The sequence below is a fragment of the Canis lupus genome, chromosome 4 (assembly GCF_011100685.1).
Source record: "Canis lupus familiaris isolate Mischka breed German Shepherd chromosome 4, alternate assembly UU_Cfam_GSD_1.0, whole genome shotgun sequence".
NCBI classification, from domain to species: domain Eukaryota; kingdom Metazoa; phylum Chordata; class Mammalia; order Carnivora; family Canidae; genus Canis; species Canis lupus.
Genome location: NC_049225.1, coordinates 81,424,182 through 81,438,571, shown reverse-complemented (window position 1 = coordinate 81,438,571; position 14,390 = coordinate 81,424,182). Strand labels below are relative to the sequence as shown.

Below are 14,390 nucleotides of genomic sequence, written 5' to 3'. Positions count from 1 at the left end.
TGGGTCAACTTGGAGATCCATCTCTGTTCCAGAGCTGTCAATAATATCGGCTGAGGATTTGTTGTAACTTCATTAGAGTTCCCATTCTTCCTCTGCCCAAAGCTGCTTCTGTCATTCGCTCAAAGATTTGTCTCTGAGAGCTTTCACACAATTTCCTTCTCACAGTATGTTTCTCAGGAATCGAATCTAAGCTACTCCCCCATATAAAATATGTTCTCCCCCATTCCTGGAAACAGCAAATTATTTTCAGTTGAGGCATCAGACTCAAAATTCATAATCTCATGAACTGCATTAGGTCCAGATGCAGATGAAGCACGAAGGTTGCTTGTGTTTAGGGGCATTGACTCTTGATCCAAGACAGTGAATGAAAAAGAAACATTATATGTTCTCATTCATTTGGGGAATATAAATAATAGTGAAAGGGAAAATAAGGGAAGGGAGAAGAAATGTGTGGGAAATATCAGAAAGGGAGACAGAACATAAAGACTGCTAACTCTGGGAAACGAACTAGGGGTGGTAGAAGGGGAGGAGGGCGGGGGGTGGGAGTGAATGGGTGACGGGCACTGGGTGTTATTCTGTATGTTAGTAAATTGAACACCAATAAAAAAAATAAAAATAAAAAATAAAAAAAAAAAAAAAAGAAAAGAAAAAGAAACATCATTCCCCAAACACCCAACATTCAAGAGTGAGACAGGAATAATATAATCCACAATGGGAACTACTGATTTGAGTAGGGAAGAATTAGAAGCATTTATAAAATCCAGTCGAGCATATGTTCTACTCCCTGGGAGTAGTTTCCTCATCTATTGTTCTCTTGAGATTTCAGCTTTACCCTCTGATAAAACTTTGCATCTGCCCTCTGGGGTGGCATTTCCTTTTCACAAGAATAGCCCATGATTGAAGTTGGGTAATATTCCATTCAACTTCCTTTTCATAGAAATCTGGGCCCAGATCCCATTTTTCTAATTAAACAAGCTCAATGCCAGTTAATCCAAGTCATTATTATATTTGTGAATACAACTCTCTTAAAGATTTAGTGTGTTTTCTATGAATTCTTGTTTCAGAAGACACATTCACACATTTTAACGAAATGGAATTTTTTCTAGCTGGAACCATACAGCTAATTCTATAGGCCAATCCCTGTAGGATTCTTAAAAAGTTCTTTTGGTCTAGCTGAGCTTGTCTACTATGCACACCTTAAATCCTTCAGAGGTCTTAACAGAGTGTGTTACAGCTCCATTGTTAGTTATTTTCAGAGCTTTTTTCTTTCTTTTTTTTTTTTTTTCCTTCTTCTTCTTTAAAAATCTTACATGCGGGCAGCCTGGGTGGCTCAGCGGTTTAGCGCTGCCTTCAGCCCAGGTCCTGACCCTGGAGACCCAGGATCGAGTCCCATGTCGGACTCCTTGCATGGAGCCTGCTTCTCCCTCTGCCTGTCTCTGCCTCTCTCTCTCTCTCTGTCTCTCATGGATAAATGAATAAAATCTTAAAAAAAAAAATCTTACATGCTAGGGAGTCTAAAGATTTTTATAGATAGATACAAAGATACATAGAGGATAGATAGATATACCTACACACATATGTTACAAATAAGATTATACATAATATATAGCAAATCCTGAGCCATACAGATTTTACACAAATTCTTTCAAACTCTCTCCTTAGCTGAATACTTTCATACAATAACTGAACATGCCTAATGTGTCCTGACACAGCCAGGAAAAGTCAGGAGCACTTTTAGCATGCATAAGGTCTTTAAGCACATATTTTATCTTCTATGATATTACAGGTAATATTTTGGCCAAACATTTTACTACTACTTAAGTAAAATTTTTTAATCCTTTTCTATGCATTTCCTCACTATTTTTTCAGTTATGGCTCAAATACCATTTGCCGTTTTTCCTAGTTTTTTTTTTTTTTTTTTTTTTTTTTTTTTTTTTTATGGATTCCTAGCCACTTTCCTAGTTTCCCCCTGATGCTTGTTATAAAAATCAGTAACATATATTTTGTTTTTGTTGAGGGAGCATCTCACTTACACACACCAAGTTCTCTATCAGAATTTGCTATGAAATAAGTGACCTCAAAACCTATTGGTATAAGAAAACAATGTTTATTATTTCTCATGATGCTTACTGTCATCTGAGCAGTTCCTCCCTGGGTCATCTGATTATGAGTTGACAATGTAGAGTGGCTGCTCTGGTAAGTCTGGGGCCTTAGCGGGGATCCCTGAGCTGGAATCTGATTCTCCATGCAGTCCCTAGAAGAAAGTTCCTGGATTATTCATACGGTAGCTCAGCAATTTCAGCAGCTAGAAGTGTCATTGTCCAAAAGGCTATTTCAGGGCTTCAGTTTTGTCAAACTGCTAGGGTCTATGCAAATTATATGGCAAATATGAATTCAAGAGGTGGAGAGAGAGAGAGAGACAGAGAGAGAGTAAACCTCCCGAAGGAAGAAGGAGGCTCATGTTGTGTAGGTACATGCATACAGGGAGAGTTAAACCTTTGGGCCACCCCTTTTACATCTACCACAATACAACATAGGAGAAACAATACCCCTAAACGACATTTAATTCTATATTCTCAATAACGACAAACCCAGTCAGAGGCTATCTTGTCTTTGTTACAAGCAACAAGTATGATGTAATTTTCCTGTGTTTTGCATATTAGGAGCTGCAGTCAAACTAACGAGCACGTCTGAATTCATTATTTAATCTCAGACTACCCCTCATTTTGCATTCCATATTGCTTTTGATGGTTTCACATCCTTCAAGTAATCTATGTTCTAAGCTTCAAGTCATTGTTGTGTACCTTATTTTGATCCAATCAATCAGTTTCCAAGTGATGCTGACTTTAGATCTATAATAGGCCTTTTATTATTTTCTTTATATTCCCAGTGCAAATGCTCTTTCCTTGGAATTTTGTTATTTAAATACCAAAATTAACAATGTAGATTGTTCTTCCTTAACTCTTTCTTCAGAAAGTGCTAACAAAATTTCCTAGGGGAAAAAGTATTCAAAGACATAGTAAAATTAAAGACACACTTTGACAATTCAGCAAATTTCGCATAACTTTAACCTGACAAAGTATGAAAGACCTGACACACAAAAATATAGTAAATTATATATATATATATATATATATATGATGTATTATATATAAATAAATATTTGGCCTTGGTCCATATACTTTTGCCAAATATACCAAGTGGTGATTTCCTATATATCACTTATGCTTCCACATAATTTGTTCCATTTCCATTTCTTTCTTTTCAGTCTAAAGTAAAATATATTACCTTTTTGCAAATGGAGAATTTCATTTCAGTTTTCAACAAAGAAATCAAACAAAAGCCTTTGTAAACTGACATTTCCAGATTTTTAAAAATCCCTTTGTAAGCCCCACCACCATCATCACCATTCTCACCAACAGATGGAAATTACTTCTCCCTCTGAACTTGTAGAATTATTTAGAATCTTTCTTGCAGTATTAGAATTCTCAAGCTAGTAGTAAAAATACTTGCTTACTTGTTGGTTGTTCTATAAGGATAGGAGTAATGTCTAACATCCTTTATACAGCAAGAAATATCTTGTGCAATGTCTTTTAACATGAAGTCAGCAAATAATGGCGGATCGGAATCCTTTTAGCTATGGAACAATCAGCTTTGATATAATTATGAGTTTCATAAAGCAATAAAATAATTTTATTCAACTGCATTTTTCCAAGTTCAATTTGTCAATTTTTCTGTCCTCAAACTTTATTAGTTTGCTTATGTGTCCATAAACTGTAAAACATTATACTCCTCTAATCCATCCTGTGTTTTGACAAGTAAGTACTTCCATTAAACTTTCCTGATCATGCAAATCCCTGTTTAAAACCCATCAAACATCTCCCAAAGAAGGCAAAACTTTTATTTATTTATTTCTAAGATTTTAGTTCTTTACTCTTGAGAGACATAGAGAAGGAAGGCAGAGACACTGACAGAGGGAGAAGCAGGGTCCCTGTGGGGAACCTGATGCAGGACTCAATCCCAGGCCCCCAGGATCATGACCTGAGCCAAAGGCAGACGCTCAACCACTGAGCCACCTGGGTGCCCTAAGACAAAACTTTTATTTTATTTTTTAAAAGATTTTATTTATTTATTCATGAGAGACGCAGAGAGGGGAGAGAAGCAGAGACACAGGCAGAGGGAGAAGCAGGCTCCATCCAGGGAACCCGATGTGGGATTCAATCCCAGGACTCCAGGATCACGCCCTGGGCAGGCGCTAAGCCACTGAAAAGATTTTATTTATTTATTTGTTCATGAGAGATACAGAGAGAGGGAAAGACATAGGCAGACCCCTCGCACGGAGCCTGATGTGGGACTGGATCCCAAAACTCCAGGATCACGTCCTGAGCCAAAGGCAGACACTCAACCGCTGAGCCACCCAGGTGGTCCAAAACTTGTAAACATGACATTAAACTCACTGCTTGCTTAATATAATGCCAACTGGATTCTTATTACTTAATAATCTCTTTCACGTCCTCTATGTACCAAAATAAACATTAATTCATATATTAATTTTGATTCATTAAAAAATTTAATAATTCAATTTTTAGATTTAATACTTAAACATTAATATAGTATAAATATATAAATATAGCATGATTTGATACAATATTACAAATTTGCTTTATTGCTTGTATGACATATTTCCCAGAACATTCAGTCATACATACTTCATTTAGAACTTCTAAAATCTTGCATTATCAGGCAGCCCCAGTGGCTCAACGGTTTAGTGCCTGCTTTCGGCCCAGGATGTGATCCTGGAGACCCGGATCGAGTCTCACATCGGGCTCCCTGCATGAAGCCTGCTTCACCCTCTGCCTGGGTCTTTGCTCTCTCTCTCTCTCTCTCTCTGTCTGTCATGAATAAATAAAATCTTAAAAAATAAATACATAAAATAAAATCTTGCATTATCTACGAACTACACATAGTGCTTTAGATATAACTGTCAAACATGATTACATGATTATGTAGATTACGGCCTTTTGTGACCCATTATTTTATTTTTATATCGTAAGTACATAATATCTGTGTCAGCAGTATTATTATTTGCTCAGACTATGTTCAGGTTCTTGCAAAGTACCAAGTGTTTCCATATGGAAAACTGTAAATCAGGCTTAAACTAAACGTTACATTGTGATAGTAAATCCAAAGCCTTGTAATCTTGACTACTGCAATTGAATTTTTCTATATTTTCATTGTTAATTTTATGTGCTAACTTGACTAGAGGATATTCAGGTAACTGGTAAAGCATTATTTTGGGGTGTATTTGTGAGGGGTTTTCTGAAAGAGACTAGCATTTGATTCAGTAGACTGGGTAGAGATCTGTCCACATAGTGTGTTCAGGCATTGTCCAATCCACTGAGGGCCCAGAGAGGCAAAGGAAGGACAATTCTCTCTTGAGCTGGGGCATCGATCTTTTCCTATCCTTAGACTCAGAGCTTCTGGTTCTTAGGTCTCGGACTCTAGCATGGAAACCAGAGACCTCCCGGTTCTCATGCCTCCATCCTGGACTGTGTGTTACAGCAGGAGCTCTCCTGGTTCTCAGACCTTTGGATTCAGTCTGAATTACATCACCAGCTCCTGATCTCCAACAGATCATGGACAACAGATTGTGAGACTTAGCCTCCATAAATGTGTGAGCCAGTATGCACAATAAATCTTAGATATAAATACATAATCTATTGGTAACCCTAGCTAATACATATATTACTTAATAACTTAAAATTTATATTTAATTTTCAATTTGTTAATTCTACACTATCACTACTATGTTTACAAATCCTTTTGAATCCTGTCATTATCCTCTGCTCTCACCTATACTATCAATAAACAATAGAACTTCTATATTTTTATAAAACGTTTTGGTCAAAATATTACGTAGATTAGGAAAAAAGTACTCTTTGGCACATAAAAAAAAAGTCAAGCAAACAAAATCACTATTGTAGAATCAGTTGCTTTATCTGCCTAGCACTCCTATATCCTTCTGGGTAATTAGTCTATCATCAGTTTCAGAAAGTTCTTAGCACGTACATCTAATGTTATTACTTCTGTCCCAATGTCTCTCCCATCTTTTGCTGTGACTTCAATTATATGTATATTAAAACCATTTACTCTGTCTCATATATCTTTCATGCTATTTTTCTTCTGCAGTTTCCATCTTTTTTTTTTTTTTTTCACTCAGCCTCAGTCTGGAAACTGGTGTTTTCTGGCATCTGGTTCGCAAATCCTTTTATGCTGTGACCGAAATTGACCAAAAAAAGCAATTGTGTTCTTAGCAGCCATTACTGTTTCAGTTTTAGTATTTGTAATTAATCCCTTTTATTATCATTGTTCTATGGTAAATTCCCTACTAATCACCTGTGTTTAGGAGCATACCATTCCCACCATTCCCATTTATTTTTAAATCCATTTGTGATAACTCTACTATGTTACTTATCTTGGATTTTGCCTCTAGAATTCATTCTTATTTTTATTTTTAACTTGGTCCTCTTTACCATATGCCTCAACATTTACATTTTAATGGAATTGTCTTTAATTACATTGTCTTTGTCTTTAATTAATTAATGTAATTGTCTGAGTCAGGCTTCTCCAGAGACACAGAACCAATGGAATCTATATCTATCTATCTATCATCTATCTATCTATCTATCTATCTATCTATCTATCTATCTATCATCTATCATCTATCTATGTACCATCTATTTATCTATCTGAAGCTATTTTAAGGGATAGGCTCCTGTGATTATGGGTTGTTGGATAGTTAAAAATCTCTAGGGTAGTGCTTGCTTCGGCAGCACATATACTAAAAATCTCTAGGGTAGGCTTGAAGGCTAAAAATTGAAGTAAGAGCTGTTCCAGTTGTGAATCAGAGTTCCTTCTTCTCCAGGAAACCTGTTTGGTTTAAAAATTTCAACTGATTTTATGAAGTCTACACATTATCAAGAGAAATCTGCTTTTCTTAAAGTTGGTTGCAAATGTTAATCACATCTTAAAAATGCCTTCACAATGACATGTAGACTAGTGTTTTACCAAACAACTGGGCCCAATAGCCACCAAATTGACACATAATGTTAACCATCAGAATCATGTGTGAAAAATAATAAAGACTTCCAAAGATGCTTTTATCTTCCAGAGTTAACCTTATAGTGTGATAGCAAGACTGAGACAAAATCACATCATACAGACTTGAGGCAGAGTAGTAATCTTTGAGTGATTCTCTAGTTCACTCTGGTTTGATTCTCTGGTACATTCACACTTAGTATAATAGATACTAATATTTGTTTTAGAATTATGTTTCACACTGGTTTGATTCTCTGGTACATTCACATAAGAATAATAGATACTGGGCGGCCCCGGTGGCTCAGCGGTTTAGTGCTGCCTTCGGCTTGGGGTGTGATCCTGGAGACCTGGGATCGAGTCCCATGTCGGGCTCCCTGCATGCATGGAGCCTGCTTCTCCCTCTGCCTTGTCTCTGCCTCTCTCTCTCTCTCTCTCTCCCCATCATGAATAAATAAATAAAATCTTTAAAAAAAAGAATAATATATATTGATATTTGTTTTATAATATGTTTCTTCTCCTTAGAAACTAAGGAACTTCAATTTTTATTCCCTAAGCACTGAGAAAATGTCAAAAACCCAGCCGTCCTTTCAGATTCTTTTGTCTTGACTTTTAAGGTCTTGCCCTACCTAACATAATAGTTTGGCACATGTCTCAAGGGGAAAACTGACTATCCTGCTCCTATCTCTGTACCTCTCTTTGTTCTGAGATGTCACTTCCATCAAATTCTGGTTACCTTATTAGTTCCAAATACCAGAATTGTATGTCCCTATCTCATTGAAGATTGATGAAATCTCTTCCATCTTCTCTGTCTCTGGGCATTAGTGCCCAGACTAACAATTTGTCACTCCATATGAAGAATGGTCAACCTCTAAGAAGGAAGGAAGAAAACTGGTGCAACAGAACACTGGCTCACTCATCTTTAGTTTCCTTCTGTATAGAATCTTGGATCATCAAGTGTTGATTGCCACAGCAGCTTTACAATGGATTTATTATTCAGCAAAATTCCTCTTCTTCTCCTCTTCCTCCTCCTTCTTTATTTAGATTTTCTCTATGACCTGAGTAGGACTTCTGGTCTATCAAAGTTATGCATAGCTGGGATTGGAAATTACTGTTAGGGTTTTTGCCACCAAAATTAAAATTGGAGACTATTTCAAGAAGAAGCACATGGTCAATAGTTTCAACTGAAGCTGAAATCTTAACAAGCTGACTGAAGAGTGCCGATTAAATAATGTGTCATTGTCTTTTGCGGAAACAGATGATGTTAAGTGTAGAATATTTTGAGGCAAAGCTATGTCCAAGTATGTTGTTGAATATTCAAAGTGACTCTAACAATATATGGACTGCATCACACATTCTAGTGGCTTAAACACGTACAGAGAATGAAGATGAGTATTGTGGGCATAAGTGCTTAAGTAGCTTTTGTCTCTGTGTCCACTTACTTCTACTTAGGGTTTCATGAGTGACTATGTCTAATAAATGAGTTGGAAGGAAATATCAGCATAAACTAACAAGTACACTGTGAATACCAGCTGACTGTAGTAATTGTAAGACAACATTGAATATGCATGTGACCTGATGTTGGATAAGGTAAGATGTGAGACGATGTGGGTCTTAGAGTCAATACAATAAGTTATATATACCATTTTATTCAATGTGAGCTTCATCAGGTTTCACGATCTTACTTAATCTCCCATTCCACTTACTCTTTGGTCTTATTTCTCAATTGTCTCAGAATTTGATTAAGGACAAGTAGTGTTACTTCTCTTCCTTCAAATCCCAGAAGCTATGTTAAGGATTGTTTTCTTTAAACTAAATATAGGGGGTGGGGGGGAAGTATCACTTTATGTTGTGAGTCAATAAGATTAGATTTGATTCAAAAAGTTCCTCTGTACTAGACCAAGAGAGGAAATTGGGGGGGAAAAAAAGGAAAAGAAAAGAAGAAAAAGGTAGCATGGTTCATATACCTATTATAGCAATTGTTTGTTTATCTAAAAGTGCTACATTCACTTTGAAGATAATAAAACGTGCCATGTGAAATTAACTTGATTAGGAGTCCCAGAAGAGAAGCAGTAGGCAGTATATTGTCTAAGACTTTGTGACATATGGAAACTACCTGAAATTATAAAACATGGCATTCTAAAATATAAGCATATGTAGCGTGTAAATTAAAAATCATTGCCCTTTTCTGACTTAGATTTTTGAAATTTAGCTAAAGTAGTAGTTTATAAATCCCAGAATGAATTCAAGCAACCTAAGTTGTTTTGGGCATGAAGCATATTTTACAGATGCTATTTTATCCTGTTACCCAAGAAACCACTTGCATTTATCACATTACCCCAGGACCTGTTTTCCTCTTTAAAGGATTCACATTTAGCCTTCTGTACCCCCAAAACCATTTTATTGCTACCTCAGGGACATGTTGCTTAGATTCTATGAATGCTTTCTATAAATTTCCCCTATAATGACAACATTGTCTAAATAACAACAAATGCCAAAAGCACTTTGTAGCTCATGTTCACTGTTGTTTGGCCAGATTCCTCGGGCTGTTGATACCACTCAACTGTAATCTATTCAGCCGGAATGATCTTTTTGAATTTATAAGCCATCAAGGGACATGAATCATACTAAACTCCGGCTTATGCCACGTTTCTAAATGTGCTAGTCCTTGATCTTTCCATGACTCTAACCCACTCAGCACTTACCAGCATGGTGTTTTTACCCATACCTTTCACTCTGAGAATACTGATTTAGTTGAATATCTGCCAAGCCCTTTTTCCCTCTCACATTCATCATCTTCTTGGAATCTGTATCCATATAGTGTATAGAAAGATGTCTTTAGTTATAAAAATGACCGTAAATTAAAAGGAAATAATGCAAGTACTCTAAACTGATGCCTGTTCGTTATATATTTAATAATTTTAGTAAGTAATGTAAAGACTTGCATACAGACATTTATGGAATAAATGATTAAACAGCTCACATTCAATAAAATAGAAATGACCATAATCTGTTTTGCTTATTAGTCATGCTGATGTAAAGAGATCAAGAAATTGGTAGATGATGAATGCAAGAGGAGTAAACAGGCTGCAAAACACATGTGACAATAAAATCTTCCCTGTATTTTTCCTTTGAAACTCAAACATTAAAAATGCATTTTTTAAATTTTAACTCCTCTGTCTGAATTTTGCTTGGTTTCCATTTTTGTGTTTCTGCGCATTTAAGTTCATGAGCCACTACTTAGGAAGCAGAAGGGCTCTGATTTTGAAAAGCTTGTAAAATAAATTTGAAAACCTGTTTCAGGTCTCAAGTATGATTTTATCCCTGAGTTTTATATGATTTATGTTTGAGATAGAATTTATGTTTATGAAGGCATTCACAATCACAAGTTATCTTTTAAGTTGAAATGGGTTACCTGTAAATTCACATCCCACAAACACCCTTTAAGCAAGAATACTATTTTAAGAATACTATTGCTTTCACTATTCTCCATACTAAAAAAGAAGCCTCAGGTTTTTCACAGCCATTCTTACACAGATAGTAGAAGCAGTAGGGCACGCATTTAATTTCAAATTTTAATTAATGTGAAAGAACACTAGATCCTGAAGTACATGGCCAGCAAAAATTCCTAAGTAAATAATGAAAAAAGAGATTAGATGATTTGTTATATAAGATTTAGCAGAGGAAGATTTGGCCGTAAGTAATTTTATTTTGTTTAACCTACTTTGAGTTTTCCCTAAAGACATCTTAGAATCCTTTAATGAAAATTAGACAAATAGTAGAAATAAACTATTTTCAAGGTTAATTATTATCTAATGATTCAGCACGGAAATTTAGCAATTTAGGAGAGACTCAGATATGCATAGGTTGAAAAATAGTTAACTCTGAAACAGGATCTCTCTTTTCATTGGACATGGATAGCACCTCCATCTCGTATTCTGGGTAAGACTGTCCATTGAAGGACGCTTTGCCCCTGAGTGTTTTATTCTTCCATCAGAAAGCATGCTTAATTCTACTGTTTGAATTAATCAAGAAAAATGTAGAGCCAGTTTATAATTTGCATAGTACTATTGACACCTACGTAAGAGTTTGTCCTTGCGCTTAAAGTGGTACTTGTTCATTTTGTGGTTTCTTTATTCACAGGATTTTATTTCCTTCACTTCCATGGATATTTGTTTCTAAATTTGTTCCCTGGACACTTAGTTTGCTTCTGACCCTTTGCATAATTAATAACTGAGACTTTCTAAGCCAGTGGGTCACTAAATTGCGTTTATTTTTCCCTCTGGGGGGAAAAAAAAGATACTCTATGCTTTCTTATCATTTATTGCTTTTTCGTCCCTGCTTCAAATGTATACTAATGTAATTATATTTTCAAAATCTTAACTTTTCTTCTCAACGATAAAGAAATGAAGTTGTGAAAATACACAGCACCGGGTAACTTTAAATATAATGAACGAAATGTTACAGAGATAGTCATCAGATGTAGTATCAGGGAATACAATTAAGTTCTATTCTAAAATATTTTTGCTATATTCATTACCAGGTTTAAATCTGGTATAAGCCACTTTATTGGGTGACATTCTGGATGAACAATGATGCATGTCTAATTTTCATAAATGTAAATACATTTTCTAAATAGACCATACTGATAGTTTTACATCCATCTACAGTGCATGAGGATACTTTTTGTTTGCATTCTCATCTATATCATTGAATGTTCTCAATAATTTACCTCTTATAAACTGGTACATAAACGGTTATAACAACATATTAATTTAAAAGCTTTTAATCATTAGTGACATTAACAATATTTCTTGTCATTTGTCTTTATCTTCTGGCATTATTTGTTCATATACCATTTTTTGTTTGTTTTAAATTTATGGAAGCGTGACCACACTACCTTCTCCTACAAACGGACCTTGAGAATTTTTTTTGGAGATTCTAGCAAGGGAGCACAGCTATTGGTATACCTTTGAGGAAAAAAATCAGTCCTCCTCTATCAGGAAAGATAGATCTCAGTCTTCGACTGAGATAGACTGGTCTTAGACTGAGCGAGTGTGCAGCTTTGGGAAGGAAACACACGGAGTGGTGAGGGAGGAAGGGGACACCCACCTCCCCAACCAGATGAGCCAAATCCATTCCAATGATCAACGGGGTGATGTCACAGCCATATATTCCTCATATCCTCATATATCATTTTTAAACTTTTAAAATTACCTTGTAGGAAATCTCTTTAAGGAAGATAGATATCCTATTATAAGTGTTGGAGATATTGTCTCTCAATCCTTCTTTTTTTAAATTTATTTATTTATTTATTTATTTATTTATTTATTTATTTAGGGAGAGAGAGGGGCAGTGGGAGAGGGAGAGAGAGAGAACCTTAAGCAGGTTTCGTGCCCAGTGCAGAGTGGATATGAGGTCATGACCTGAGCCAAAGCCAAAAGTCAGCTGCTTAACCCACTGAGCCACCCAGGTGCCCCCTCAATCTGATGTTGTACATACTATAATGTCTTCAAATATACACAAACATACACAAATTTACGTAGTAAAATCTGTCAGTTTTTGCCTTCACATCTGGACATTTGCATTCATTTAAACACTTTCCAAAAGCAAGCCACTGGAAATACATTCTTCTATATGCTCAATTGTATTTTTGAATTTTTTGTTTGTTTTTGTTTTTGTTTTAGCTTTTTAGTCAACTTGAAATGCATTTCAGATAGTTTGAGGTCAGGACTAAACATCTTCTCATTTGGATAGCCAACTGTGTCAGAGCCATTTACTTACTTGAAATGACAGATCGTCATGGATCATGTGCCCATATTATACATACTTTCTAATTCTGACTTATTAATATCTTTCTGTTCCTATTTTATTGAGATCTTTCTAAAAATTAAGTCTGAATAGAAATGATATCCATTACTGATAAAGTATGGAGTAAATTTCAGTAATTCCTTGGTTTCTCCACTTTAATTCCTTTTTTTCATTGACTTCAAAAATATTATTGACATGCCTTTTTAAGTCAGAAAACTCAATATTAAAAAGGAAAAATGTGACACTATGAAGAAAGAAAACGGGGTGATATACACATAACTATAGGTCATGATACATGCTATTAAATAATCTGCCTATCCAAAAGGCTTTTGTTGCAGAAAGATAATTACTGATGTTTTTTGTCTATTTAATGATTAATTTATTAGTTGTAAATAAATGTATTCTAAAGATCTAAAAAGAAACTACACACAATATCTTTTTTTTTACTTTTATAGGAATTGTTATTTTAAAATGCTCTTTGACATTTCCTTAAACTAATCTTACTATTTCAGTGATTCCCAAGTATCTCAAATACTGTAATACAGAAATAAGTAACTATAAAAGCTATTTTTCTTTTCCTAAATTATTTAAAGGAATTGTAGTATGTATTATATATCTTATTTCTTTCCTCATTATCTTCATAGTTTTTTCTTATACTTTATAAGGGTAAAATAATAACCCAGAACTGATAAAAAAGAAGCATACTACCGCTACCCGGGTATGGATTGTGGTTTGTCAATTAATTGATTTCTTGTCAAACATTAATTCTAGTTGTCCCTTCTAGACTTCTCAAAAATCTTCATTAGAACATTGTTGAAGGCCAATTTTTAACATAATATTAATGGCGTATATCTAAAGAACACTCCAAACATATAAAACACATGCATTTCCTCAACACCTGGAGGTTTTTCTGTATGTATCTATGTCCACCAAGTTTAATTTTCTTTATTTCACATCTTCCTTTAATATTTAGAAACATCATGCTTTCCTACTAGCATCACATACCATAATTTAAAGAGTGGCCCAGGGTTTGTCTCCTAGGAAGCCGGTTTGGGTAAGCAAAAGCTAGTTTCACTAGGCAACAGATCAAGACCTATCTTCCATCAGATTTGGAGACTACTTTCTCCATGATCACCGTGTAAAAAATGGAACTGACAAGTCTTCTGTTTCTAGTGCACACCCTACTTTTACCAGAACAAGTTGGCTTATTCACAGTCTCCTTTGCTTATCCTTCACTATTTCTTACTGGGAAAAATATCTGTAAACCATAGTTTTTTTATGCAGATAAATGTTTAATATTATTTAGGAATAATCAGAGCCACAAATTAAAAGATAATGACTATATACAATTCTTGAAACAAAGACATGTTTTTAAGTATGTCTAATACTAATAATTACATCACTAGTCTTAATTTTCCATTAGTTTTTTTAAATGTAAATATACTTATGGGCTAGTGGGGTTTCATCATGTCTCTGTATTTCAA

The 14,390-nt window shown here is 35.1% G+C and overlaps 1 long non-coding RNA gene across 12 annotated transcripts in view; it reads right to left on the bottom strand.

Moving 5' to 3' along the window:
- The window catches only part of LOC102156602, a 169,654-nt gene that overhangs the window by 110,767 nt on the left and 44,497 nt on the right, over window positions 1–14,390 (bottom strand). For all 12 annotated transcript variants that reach the window (XR_005358654.1, XR_005358653.1, XR_005358652.1 and 9 more), the window contains 2 exons: window positions 2,805–2,992; window positions 2,131–2,254 (listed from right to left, as the gene is read on the bottom strand). This is a non-coding gene — a long non-coding RNA (uncharacterized LOC102156602). The remainder of the gene's footprint in view (window positions 1–2,130; window positions 2,255–2,804; window positions 2,993–14,390) is intronic.